At 37.5% G+C, this 12231-nt stretch overlaps 1 long non-coding RNA gene across 3 annotated transcripts; it reads left to right on the forward strand.

The window, feature by feature from the left end:
* Positions 1 to 3959: 3959 nt before the first annotated feature.
* On the forward strand, positions 3960 to 11848 carry LOC115994235. 3 transcript variants are annotated; one of them, XR_004093154.1, is made up of 4 exons: positions 3960 to 4148; positions 4280 to 4372; positions 11401 to 11475; positions 11705 to 11848. It is a non-coding gene; the product is annotated as an uncharacterized LOC115994235 (long non-coding RNA). The 3 variants fall into 3 exon arrangements; XR_004093153.1 differs by having other exon boundaries at positions 3960 to 4372; positions 11702 to 11848; XR_004093152.1 differs by having other exon boundaries at positions 3960 to 4372.
* Positions 11849 to 12231: the final 383 nt, after the last annotated feature.

Raw genomic sequence — 12231 nt, forward strand, 5'->3', positions numbered from 1 at the left:
TCACTCAAGTAAAATTTAGATTCCCTCTTACTCACATTATTCTACATTTAGGTAAACAATTTTGTATACAATTATTTAATCTTTATTCATTTAAGAGAGAAAATGAACATTAGTGTTTCTAACAAAGATTTGAAAAATGCATAATATTTGGATTAAAAAAATTAACATTAGTTATCATTCACATAAGTGATTAATTTTTTGGATTTTATTTATTCATTTATTTTTTTTTATGTACAATGATACCTTGTTTTATATATATAACTAGTATAGTGCCACCATTTTATAATTTTAATGATTTTAAATGTTTCCTAGTTAAATAAAATTTATATAATGCAATCATTAACAAATACAATAATTGCAGGTTTTAAATTGGATGTTGAAGGACTTAAACAAGTTAAATGCAATATTGTTAAAGAGTGCAGTGATCCACGATATTGTTATTGCCACCAGGTTTTGAAGTTGTGTTTCTGTGATCCCCCCGCTAAACAAGAATTTGTAGATAAAGTCTTCAATAATCACTTGGAAGGACAAAATAAAAACTTTTTGCATTAACTTCAACCCTTTAAGTTGTATTTCGGAATAAATTGTAATTCTCAGGATATCCTATTATACAAGAAAAATAAATCAAGGATCCTGTTAATAAATGTAATAAGGGCACAATTAAAGATTAGTAAATCTTCAATTATTCAAAAAGCTAAAAAATTAGCATTAAACTCTATATATTTGCACATTTTCTTCCATACTCTTTTACTTTAAATCATTGACATAATATGATGAAATTTGTTGATTTATACAATATAAGTTTTTATCTATACTAGGATCATGCATGTTCTAGAGAATGATCAAGCTAATTTCCCTAACAACCCCTCCCCCCTCCAAAATGGTAGATATATGAAATTTAATCATCAATTTCAAGTATCGTTGTTCAAAATAACAAGAAAACTATAGTTTAAAAAAGTGTTGTTAAAACACGTGTTTAAAATATTCATAATGCAAAAAACGTGTTTGGTACCTTGTTTTAAATAACATATTTTAAAATATAAAAAAAGGATAATTATGTTTGGTATGTGTTTGCTTTATTTTAAAAATCTTACAAGCAAAGTAAAAGCATATTTATTTTATTGGAAGAGAGAGAAACTCCCTCGTTACCAATGCACACCCTTTCCTTCTCTCTTTTCTTTTCTCCTCTATTGCTCCATCTTTCTTTTCTTTTCTTTTTTGTGTCCTCAAAACCCATTGCTCGACCCTCTCTCTCGATGGTTCTAGAAAATAAAACCCGGTTGAAATTTCAAAGGTGAGAAATTTCTTGGGTTTTTTTTTCACTATTGACATGCCATTTTCTCATTGATTTTTCAAATTAAATCTCTTCACTGATACAGGAAAAGAAACCATGTGAAATTTCAAAACGAGCTGTGAGATATGGAACTTTTTCATGGGTTCTGATGGAGTGGAAAATATCCTTACTTGTTCAGTTTGTTCTTTTGTTCTCCATGTTGACATGCCCTTTCCTCTTAAATTTTTTTAAATAAAAAGATCTTAACTAATACAAGAAGAAAAAATCATTAGAATTTTCTAGAAGAGCTATGAGATGTAGAAATTTTCTTGGGTTTTGTTTGTTTAGATCGATGGAAGAAATCATTGGCTTGAAACGTTAAGGGAAGCAAGTGTGAATTGAAGGAGATAGTGAGAGAAAAGAGTGCTAGAGACGTGATAGAGAGAGAAGACTGTTTAAGTGTTTTCTAATCAAGTGGGACTTGTGGGTTCCAGTTAGCTCAACTGGTAAAGTCTCTGATGGTTGAATAAGAAATCTGGGGTTTAATCCTCGTCTACACCAAAAACCAATTGGTGTCTAGGTCTGATGATAAAAGAACTATTATTAGAAACGGACGCCATAGGTTAAAACTATGTAAAAAAAAAAAAAAATCAAGTAGTTCCCATGGTTTTTAATATATTTACAAAAGTGCCAATAAGTAATCAATATATATATAACCGAAGCCTTTGAAGCTCCTACAATTTTCCACATCAGCACAATATTAAAAAAAAAAAAAAAACACATGTAAACCCAACCAAAAAATAAATAAAAAATAAGCGCAAAAAAAAATCTATTCTAAAACCCAATAAACGCAAATATATATATTTGAAAACCCTAACCCACGCTCTGCCTTATCCTTTCTCCAAAGCAGACCCAGCTCTGCCGTTCCTCTCTCTTCTCTATTCTCTACCTTCACCTTCCCCAAAACCCAACACTAAATATCAATCCTGCCAAGAAGCCATCCCCACACTGTTAGGTCCGAGATAGAAAGAAGGCATCACCGAACAAACCACTGTCCTAGTTGTGGCATAGGGTATGTCTTTTCTCTTCTCTATTCTCTATTTTTTTCCTTTTGCTGATTGGTTTCTCACAATTCTAAAAAACCACAAAATAAGCAAAGAAGCCATGAGTCGTGGAGTATTGTTGTAGATTCAAGATTGGTCATAAAGATTGTGCTTTTAGGGTCGTTTATGAGAAACCCAAATAGATTTTTTGAGGGTTTTTTTTTTTTATTCTTTGTTTGGTTGCAGACCTAAGCGTCTTCTCCAAGGTCCTGCCCTGTTATTATTTACTTTTGGTGTTTCTGGTTGCTATGGCTAAATGATTAGCCTTTAGTTCGCCAGCCTTAAAAAGGGTTTTTTTTTTTTTTTTTTAAAAAAATTGAAGTATGAGTTTTCAAGCTGGATGAAACACTATTTCATTATGTATTTGTCCTACTTCAATTGCTTTGCTATGTTTTGGTGAGGCTTGAGGGGTTAATGGTCCTCTATTTTGTTCGTTGGTATAGTTTTTGATTGTTTAATATTTACTTACAAGTTACTTTTTTCTTATTCCTTAAAAGCTACTACTTGAAATGGCCGGGATGCTTCAACAGTTGCAGATGCAGCGATGAATGTAAGGTCCAAGTCTATCCACCTCTCGACCCAACTAATTGAGAAAGAGTTGATCAGCTTAATCTAGTGTTGTTAATTAATATGGGATTCTTTTATAAGAGACACAAGAGGTATATAATATATATATATATATATATATATATATATGTGTGTGTTGATGGTTAAATACAAGTACATTTCAGGTACAAGGAGGGCAGAAAGCTAGGTTCATGATTAAACATTCAAGGTACGAATTATATGATTCATGGGCAGTTTCAACTTCAATTTGACGATGGATTTTCAATTTTAGAATTATTGCATGTGTTGCAAATCTATATTTAAAGTGAGAAAATTTAATATAGAAAGATTTTTAGAATGATGATTTTTAAATCGTGCGGATGGGTCTTTGAGTTTATTTACTTTAGGGCTATGGTTTCTTTTGCTTTATATCTTATTGTGGTAGAAGTCGAACACTTTAGTGGGTTTTCAAACTTGGGCTTCTTCCTCTAAAGGTGGAAGATTCTTTCTTTAATTTTTGGTTATTGGTTCTGGATTTACATTACTTTGCTATTATTATTATTTTCATACGTGATGCGTAGAATTGGATCATGGGTGAATTATAATTGAATTCATAGATTGATGGGTTTAGATGTAGAGGGTTTAGATATTTCAAAATTATTGGATGCATTGAATTTTTATGTTCCTATATGTGTTGTGATTTGTTATTTAAAAATAATGTATAGTTTATATCATCAGTTGCCCTTTTTAGTTGGTAGATTTTGGATCAAGCTGAATTGCATGATGTCCTTTCTTCAAAATTCTAGACCTTTACATAAGACTCATTGAGACAAAATATTTTTGAAGATAGGCCAACCCTATCGTAGCATCACCCGATGTGCTCGACAATTGTCTGAGTGAAGTAAAAAAAAAAAAAAAACTTGGAAATTTTTTTATGTTTATTTTATGAAAATCCTCTATATTCGTTTGGATTATTTATTGTTTTTCTTTTTCATGCCAATACAACATGATATTTGTTTTGTTTACTACAAGGATTTTTGTAATTATTAGAATATGATGAGTCTTATACCTTGAGCCTTGATGTTTTTTTGCTGATTCTTCCCACTGTAGCAGTAATACTGTTCAATATCCCAACCAAAGCACCTAGGTTGTCCACCTATTTCAGACCTTTGTACAGCCGCTTTCAATTTTCAGTTCAAGCCATTGATATCTACACTACTTGCAAGGTCTCTGTCTTTCTCCATGTATATGTGTATGTGTGTAAAGTTTGTCTTTTTTCTCTATTTATATGTGTAAAGTTTGACTCTTTTATAGCTTTTCAATGGGTGATATTTTCATTTTGGTTGGGATTGCTTAGGTGTTTCAAGTTAGAGTGAGTTTTGTAAAGGATGTGCAAAAGCAAGAGGCATGGTGGGAAAGACAACATGAACTTGCAGCTGAGAATTTTGGGGTAAGAATTTCTTCTAATATTTCTTATTCTTCATCTTCTTCTTTCAATTTTTTATTTCTTTAAGTTTTAATTTTGTTTATATAGAACTGTTAGTGTTTACATGTATTTTTGTGTGGTTGTCTTTAGAATAAATAGATTATGACTTCGGGAATTTACTTTCTGACTTAAGTGAATTATAAATATTGAGGCCTTGAAGCTTATTTCATCATAATTTACCACAAATCAATTGATATTGTATGACCTATTATCTATATATCTTTAAAAGAAAAGTTTTGTAACAGGTTTTTTTTTTTTTTAAGAAAATTTTGCCCTATTTGAAGCTTCTCAATGGGTATCACTAAGACTTAGTAAGAAAACCACAAATATGATAAACCATATGTAAATTTACTTTAAAATTTGATTCACGATTCACACTATTGTTTTCATTACATTCCTATGTGTTATTCTATAGACTCTTACATTTATCATTTTCATTATGTTATGATGTTTAGAAATCATTTATTTTTAGGAGTGACCTTCTTGCATCAATTTATAGTGGTAGATAGTAAAGTAAACCACTAAAAGTTGAAGCATGAGTGAACGTTTTCTCTCTCGTGAGGAAGAAGCAGAACTAGCCCGTAGTAACAAGAAAGTAAAAGACGTTAGCTACGCCGATTTCGACGGCCAAATGATTGAAGGGCTTCCGGCCACTAGTAGCGCTAACAGGCAACCTTTGTCCTTTAAGGAGAAACTGGTGGGTGAAATACCCGGGGCATACTCTCAAGCTTTCAACTTCACTGAGAATATGGAAGCCGAGGAGGAGTCCGACTCGGAAACAACAAATCTTAGAGAGGGTCTCATTCCCGTAAAGTTTTCTAAGGAACAGAAACGTCGGTTCCGATCCCCATGGAGCAAAGCTCTCATCGTGAAAGTCTTCGGCAGGTCAGTTGGTTTCTCCTTTTTACATGAGAGGCTTATGTCTTTATGGAAACCGGTGGGAAAAATTGACTGTGTGGGTTTGGGCAAGGAGTTTTTTCTAGTCCGATTTGCAGTTTCTGAAGACTGTGAAGCGGTTCTCAGGAATGGACCATGGTTTATTAGAGGAAATTTCCTGTCCCTGCGACCCTGGGAACCAGACTTTAAACCTTCAGAGGCAAATATCTCCTCGGTTGCACTATGGGTTAGGTTGAATGAACTTCCCATTGAGTATTACAATGTGGAAGCTCTCCAAACTATTGGCAACGCGGTGGGAAGAGTTCTTCGAATAGACACGCATACAGTGAACGAAACAAGGGGAAGATTTGCACGCCTGTGCATCCAGATTGACGTCGAGAAACCTTTGGTCACGGCATTGCTTATCGGCGGCAAAGAGCAGCCTATTAGTTACGAAGGAATCCAGCAGTTTTGTTTTTCCTGTGGCCGAATAGGCCATCGAAGGGATTGCTGTCCTTATATGATTAGAAAGGACCAGCCTTGGAGAAAGGAGGTGGGGGAAGGTTCATCGGAGCAGGGAGGCCGGGATAGTAACGTTCACATGGCAGACAGCTCAGGTACCATACCGGGTACGATCAAAGATCAAGAAAAGTGTGAGGGCACGTTAGGATTGCGTGAAGGTACGGAAGAGGACAATCCCAATGATCCGTATGGTCCTTGGGTAGTTGTGGCACGAAGACGTGGTGGAAATAAAGCGACAAAAAAGGAGGTCCCCACTGATCATAATCCGGTTAAAATTATTGGCTCATCAAAAGGTGGGGATAGTGACAACCTGAGGCGTGAAGGGAAAAGGAAAGTCTCAGTGGGCCTTGAAGGGAAGAGGAAAGACTCAATGGGCCTTATGCCTAATGGAGCCCAAATGCAACATGTGGTGCATCAAATAGCACCTGGGCCGAAAAGCTTAAGTCAGAGGCCGCCCAAGGAGAGATTCGTTCCTGGAAGCTCAGGAACAATTTTTAGCCCTTCAGTAAAGGGCAAAAAAGAGATTGCGAGAAACAGGGCGTCATTAATTTTGTCAAAAGGTGGTAAGGGCAGTAGTACTAAGCTGAAAGAAAGTTCCAGTTTTGAAAGAAATCAGTTTGTAGAGAGCCGTGGGTCTAACGCTGATCAAATATTCACCTTTCAATCTGCGATGGGTGGAGCGCATCAAAGGGCAAGCTGCTACATGGGTGAAGAAATTCAGGTAGTGCAAAGTCCACAAGGTTATGAGAGGAGTAAGGAAGAGAGGCAGAATGGTGGTTCGGCTTCTATGACTGGAAGTGGGTCAGAATCAGAGGATGCAAAAGAAGAACCAGCAGCTGTGGAGGCGCCTTACACGGATTTTCTGCAAAGGGAGGGCAGGGATGGCCCCGGAAAGGGAGGTGGTGTGGCGGATCAGATGGAATTTGAGGATAGTGGTGGAGTCGCTAATCCTATTTGATCCGTTCCTATTTGTTTTCCTCTGTGATTAGTCATGAATATAGTAGTCTGGAACTGTAGGGGCGCTCTGAAGCCCAATTTTCAGAGTTATGTTCAGGATCTTGTGAAGTTTCATGATCCAACTTTGTTAGTGATAATGGAGACTCGTATTGGTGGGAGCAGGGCTCGTGATATTATTAATCGACTTCCTTTTGATGGCGCAATTCTTACGGAAACGATTGGGCGTGCTGGGGGTTTATGGCTCCTATGGAACTCAGATAGAGTGGAAGTGACGCAGCTGGCTTGTTCTGAGCAGGAAATTCACACTACAATTAAGGTACGTGCCTCTAGCTCTTTCTGGATGTTCTCTGCGGTTTATGCTAGTCCTAGGAGTGCCGAAAGGCGCATTCTGTGGGATAATCTCGCAAATGTTGCCGAGCTTCATAATTTGCCATGGGTAATTGCTGGGGATTTCAATGAACCCCTTTCTGGGGATGATAAATTTGGAGGGAGAGTGGTTAATTCCAGCAGGTCTTTGCTCTTCAAAGAATGCTTGGATAAATGCAATATGGTGGATTTAGGATTTTCTGGTCCAAGGTTCACGTGGACTAATCGAAGGGAAGTTCAGAAGCTTATTCAAGAGAGAATTGATAGATTTTTTGCTAATCCGGACTGGTGTCTTCTCTATCCGGAAGCTCGGGTCACCCATCTTACTAGATGTCACTCTGACCATTGTCCGGTTTTGCTTGAGACTAATCCCCAAAATAGGGTGCGTCTAAACCGCCCTTTTAAATTTCAAAAATACTGGCTGTCGAATGGGTCTTTTCCAAGAGTGGTAGCTCAGGCCTGGAACCAGTCTTCGCACCTCCAAGAGGCTACGGAGAGTTTTGCGAAAAAGGCCAATGAGTGGAATAGGAACCATTTTGGAAACATATTTGCCAAAAAAAACCGGATAAAAGCTCGGCTGAATGGGGTGCAGCGGGCTATGGCTATCAGGCCATCAAGTTCCCTAGTAGAGCTTGAAAACGAGCTCCTTAAGGAGCTGGATAATGTTTTAAACCAAGAGCATGAGTTGTGGGCGCTCAAGTCTCGAGTTAATTGGATGGTTCAAGGGGATCGAAACACTGCGTTCTACCATGTCTCGACGATAGTTAGAAGGAACAGGAACCGTATCTTGGCTATTAAAAATAGTGTGGGGGAATGGATCGAGGCAGAGGAAGAGGTGATGGGTTTCGTTCGTAAGGGGTTTTGTGATATTTACTCAACTTCTCATAGCTTATCCACAAGAGACCTAAGCCATGAGGCAAGTTGGCACGGCTGCCTTTCCAATGAAGAAAGGGACTGTTTAAGTCAGAGAGTTACTACCGAAGAGATTGAGGCTGGGCTTTGGTCTCTTAAGGCTAATAAAGCCCCTGGGCCGGATGGACTGCATGCCGGTTTCTTTCAGCAATTCTGGCCAGTGGTTGGGGATTCTGTGATAAAGGAAGTAAAGAGCATTTTTGACAATAGAGTTATGCCGGACTATCTTAATAAAACCCACATAGTGCATATTCCAAAAATCCTAGGTCCTAAAACTCTAGGGAATTACAGACCAATAAGCCTATGCAACACAGTGTATAAAATTGTTACAAAGATCATTGTAGCCCGCTTAAGACCGTATTTGGAGAAGTTAGTATCTCCTCTTCAAACAGCCTTTGTCCCTGGGAGGAAAGGGATTGATAATGCGGTTATCGTTCAAGAGCTTATCCATTCGATTAGCACGAAAAAGGGAGGTGCTGGCTATATGGTAGTGAAGATTGACATGGAGAAAGCTTATGACAAGCTAGAATGGAGTTTCATCCGAGAAGTGCTTACGAAGATAAATTTGCCTCAGAATTTACTCGACCTCATTATGAGCTGTGTGAGTTCCAGCTCTTCGTCAATTCTTTTTAATGGGGGTAGTCTTGAGCCTTTCTTGCCGTCTAGGGGCATCAGGCAGGGTGACCCTTTGTCGCCTTATTTGTTCATTCTTTGTATGGAATACTTGGGGCAGCTTATAGAGGAGAAATGTGACCAGAAGCTTTGGTGTCCGGTTAAAACTTCCCAAGGTGGCATTGCTTTTTCCCACTTAATGTTTGCAGATGATATTGTGCTTTTTGCTAAGGCAGATCAGATCAACTGCTCAACCATTAGGGAAGTGTTAGATGAGTTTTGCAGCAAAACCGGTCAAACCATCAGTGGGGCTAAATCTCGAGTCTTTTTTTCGCCAAATGTAGACAGGGGAGCAAGGGAATCTCTCTGTGATAATTTGGGTTTTGTTTCCACTACTAACATTGGTAAGTATCTTGGAATTCCTCTAAAGCATCCGGGCTCTTCCTCTTTGGATTTTAATTTCATTTTGGATAGAGTTAAGAATAAGCTTGCTGGTTGGAAGGCCAATCTCCTTTCCCCAGCCGGGCGTGCAGTGCTTATTCAGGCTTCTTCCTCTACGATCCCAGCGTATGTTATGCAATGTAACATGCTCCCGAATAGAGTTTTGGAGTTCATTGATCGAGTAAATAGAAACTTTTTATGGGGTTCAACAGAATCGGCGAGAAAAGTCCACTGGGTGGGATGGGGGAAGGTGACCCAACCAAAAGTTGAAGGTGGGCTCGGGCTTCAAAGTGCTAAAGGAAGGAATTTAGCAATGCTAACCAAGTTGAATTGGAGATTTCATACGGAAAATGAAAGTTTATGGGCGCGAGTCCTGAAAGCCAAATATTGTACTAATCGCAGACTCAACTCAAGGAATCCTAATAGGTTGCCAAGGTCTCAAATTTGGAGAGGTATGAAGAAAGGTGAGGATCTATTCCAGCAAGGAGTTAGATGGGCAATTGGGAGAGATAGTAATTTAAGTTTTTGGTTTGATTCTTGGACAAAGAATGGATCCCTTAGACAGCAAGTTCAAGGCCCTCTTCCTAGAGGGGTGGCGGAGTGGAAAGTTAAGGATATCGCATCCTTAGAGGGGTGGAGGTGGGATCATATTCCCTTTGATTTTCCTTCTTCAATCAAGTTGGAAATTCAAGCCATTCCTTTTGCTCTAGCTTCATCCAGCAGAGACAAAATTATGTGGACGGAGTCTCCTAGTGGGGAGTTTAAACTTAAAAGTGCCTACAGAATGGCTTCTGGGCTGACCTATAATTCTGCCTTCAGTGGTCAATGGATTTGGAAGCTTGATACTCTTCCAAAAATTCAATTCTTTCTATGGAAGTGTGTTCATAACAGTATTGGGGTTAATGGGTGTTTATCTGCTAGGGGAATGGAGGTTGATGCTCGTTGCCCTCGGTGTATGAAAGAGAATGAGACCATTATCCACGCTCTTAGAAATTGTGATGTGGTTAGACCTGTGGAATAAGTTGGGAGCGGTGGGGTTTGACAGGGATTATTTTGGTTCAGACTTGGAAAGCTGGTTGGCTTCTAATGGCAAGTCTGAAAAAGCCACAGATGAAAATCAACCTCCGTGGAAAATTATTTTCTCCTTTGCTGTGTGGATTATCTGGAAAAGTCGGAACGATTATGTTTTCAACAATAAGGCTCAAAATCCTCATATTGCAGAAGATATCATGAGCAACTCTGTGGAGTTCTTCTTTTGTGCCTATTCAAAGAAAAGGAAGCCTCACATAGTGATTAAGCAAATTCATTGGGACAAACCTGAAGAGGGATGGATGAAGTTAAACACAGACGGGTCGTCTTTGGGTAACCCAGGTCCGGCTGGTGGAGGGGGTGTCATTCGGGACTGGACTGGCAGATGGATAGTGGGATTTTCCAGGAATATTGGCACAGCTTCGAGTCTAATGGCTGAGCTGTGGGCTATTCGGGATGGGCTTATGCTTTGTGTGGGCAAAAATCTGGCTATGGTGGAGATAGAGCTGGATGCAAAGGCTGTTGTGGATATGCTAAGGAACCCCCAGTATTCAAACAGATCATTTTCTTCTCTCCTCGAGGACTGCAGGAAGCTAATCTATGAAATCCCTCAAGTTCGGATAAAGCATTGTTACCGCGAAGCTAATGGTTGTGCAGACTTCATGGCTAGGAAGGGGTCGGTTCAAGGCCAGAGTTTCCTTGTTTTTGAGAGTACCCCTGAGGATATGATTAGTTTTGTTGAGGCAGATATGGCTGGGGCAAGTGTGTCTAGGCGCTGTCCTGAGTTGAGTGTCAGTCCTTAGTTTTGTTTTTTTGTATTCCTTCTGACCAAAAAAAAAAAAAAAAAAAATTATAGTGGTAGATGATGAATTTTGATAAATGTCAGGTTTTGCTAAAGGAGCTTACAGGTATTGATATAAATTCCATGTAAAATTGTGAGTGGTGTTAATGTATTCACTTAAAAGTGATTGTCTATTCAGTACTATTAGAAATAATTCTTGCTGCTAGCTGGGTCATGTAATTAATTGGACGTGGACATAAAAGAAATCCATTTATGAATGAGAAGGAGGAGGAATACATGTTGCGTACACACCTTTTTTAAGGGTTTAACTCATTCAACTGACTACCTACTATTGTAGTTTACTTTTAATTCTTTTTTCTTCAATCCTTTTATGATGTTTGCTATTGAAAGGTAGAGATAGAGTTTTTTTTTTTTTTTTTTTGGTTATTTGTTGGCTTATAAATTCTATTCAATTCTTTTATGTGTTTCTCTACAGTTTTATAGGCTCTCTTTAGTCCTGTTAGTGGAAGCAATTGGACTTGCTTGGTGATTTTGTTGAAGGAGCTTACAGGTATTGATATAAATTATTATTATTTAAAATTTTCCATCAATTATTAATATACAATGAATCATTGGATGCTATTAAAAGAGAATTGAATGTCAAATTGTAGAATAAATTGGGGTGGGGTTATTATGAAATTTATTGACATTATGAGTGTTTGGTTTTACATTTTAAATCTTTGATGACTTGGTATAATTTGGTGTTATTCTTGATACTAATTTGGCGAAAAATTAAGTAGCTTGAAGAAGTTGAGAAAAGAGAACAGCCTAAGAAAGGGAGGAAATACATTCTTGAAAAGCATTGGATAAAGCTTGAAGATGTAAGCACAATTTTATATTTATTCTATTTATTGGTTCTTTTGTAATACTTATTAAACCAAATGTAAGAGCACATTATGATTATTGTAATATATTACTTCATAATATTTGTATTTATCTCATTTTTAATATTACTTCATAATATTACATGTTTCATCTTATATTAGAGCCAATTTAGCTTTCAATAATTGAAATTTGAGAAATTTTTAAACATGAACATGTTAACATTTGATTTAAAACAATCTCGTGCATCGCACGGGTTAGCGACTAGTGTTATTTGAAAATTGAAAACTGGTAAGAGTAGGTTTTTGAATTCAGTGTTTAAACACCGTAATATGAGAAATGTAACTCAAACATTTCAGTAAAAAACACCCTTACCAAACGCTTTTTTTTTTTTAGGCCCACAATTCAGTGTTTAAATACTAAAAACTGTTAGGAAGCCAAAAGT

Source organism: Quercus lobata, chromosome 6 (assembly GCF_001633185.2).
Source record: "Quercus lobata isolate SW786 chromosome 6, ValleyOak3.0 Primary Assembly, whole genome shotgun sequence".
Lineage (NCBI taxonomy): Eukaryota > Viridiplantae > Streptophyta > Magnoliopsida > Fagales > Fagaceae > Quercus > Quercus lobata.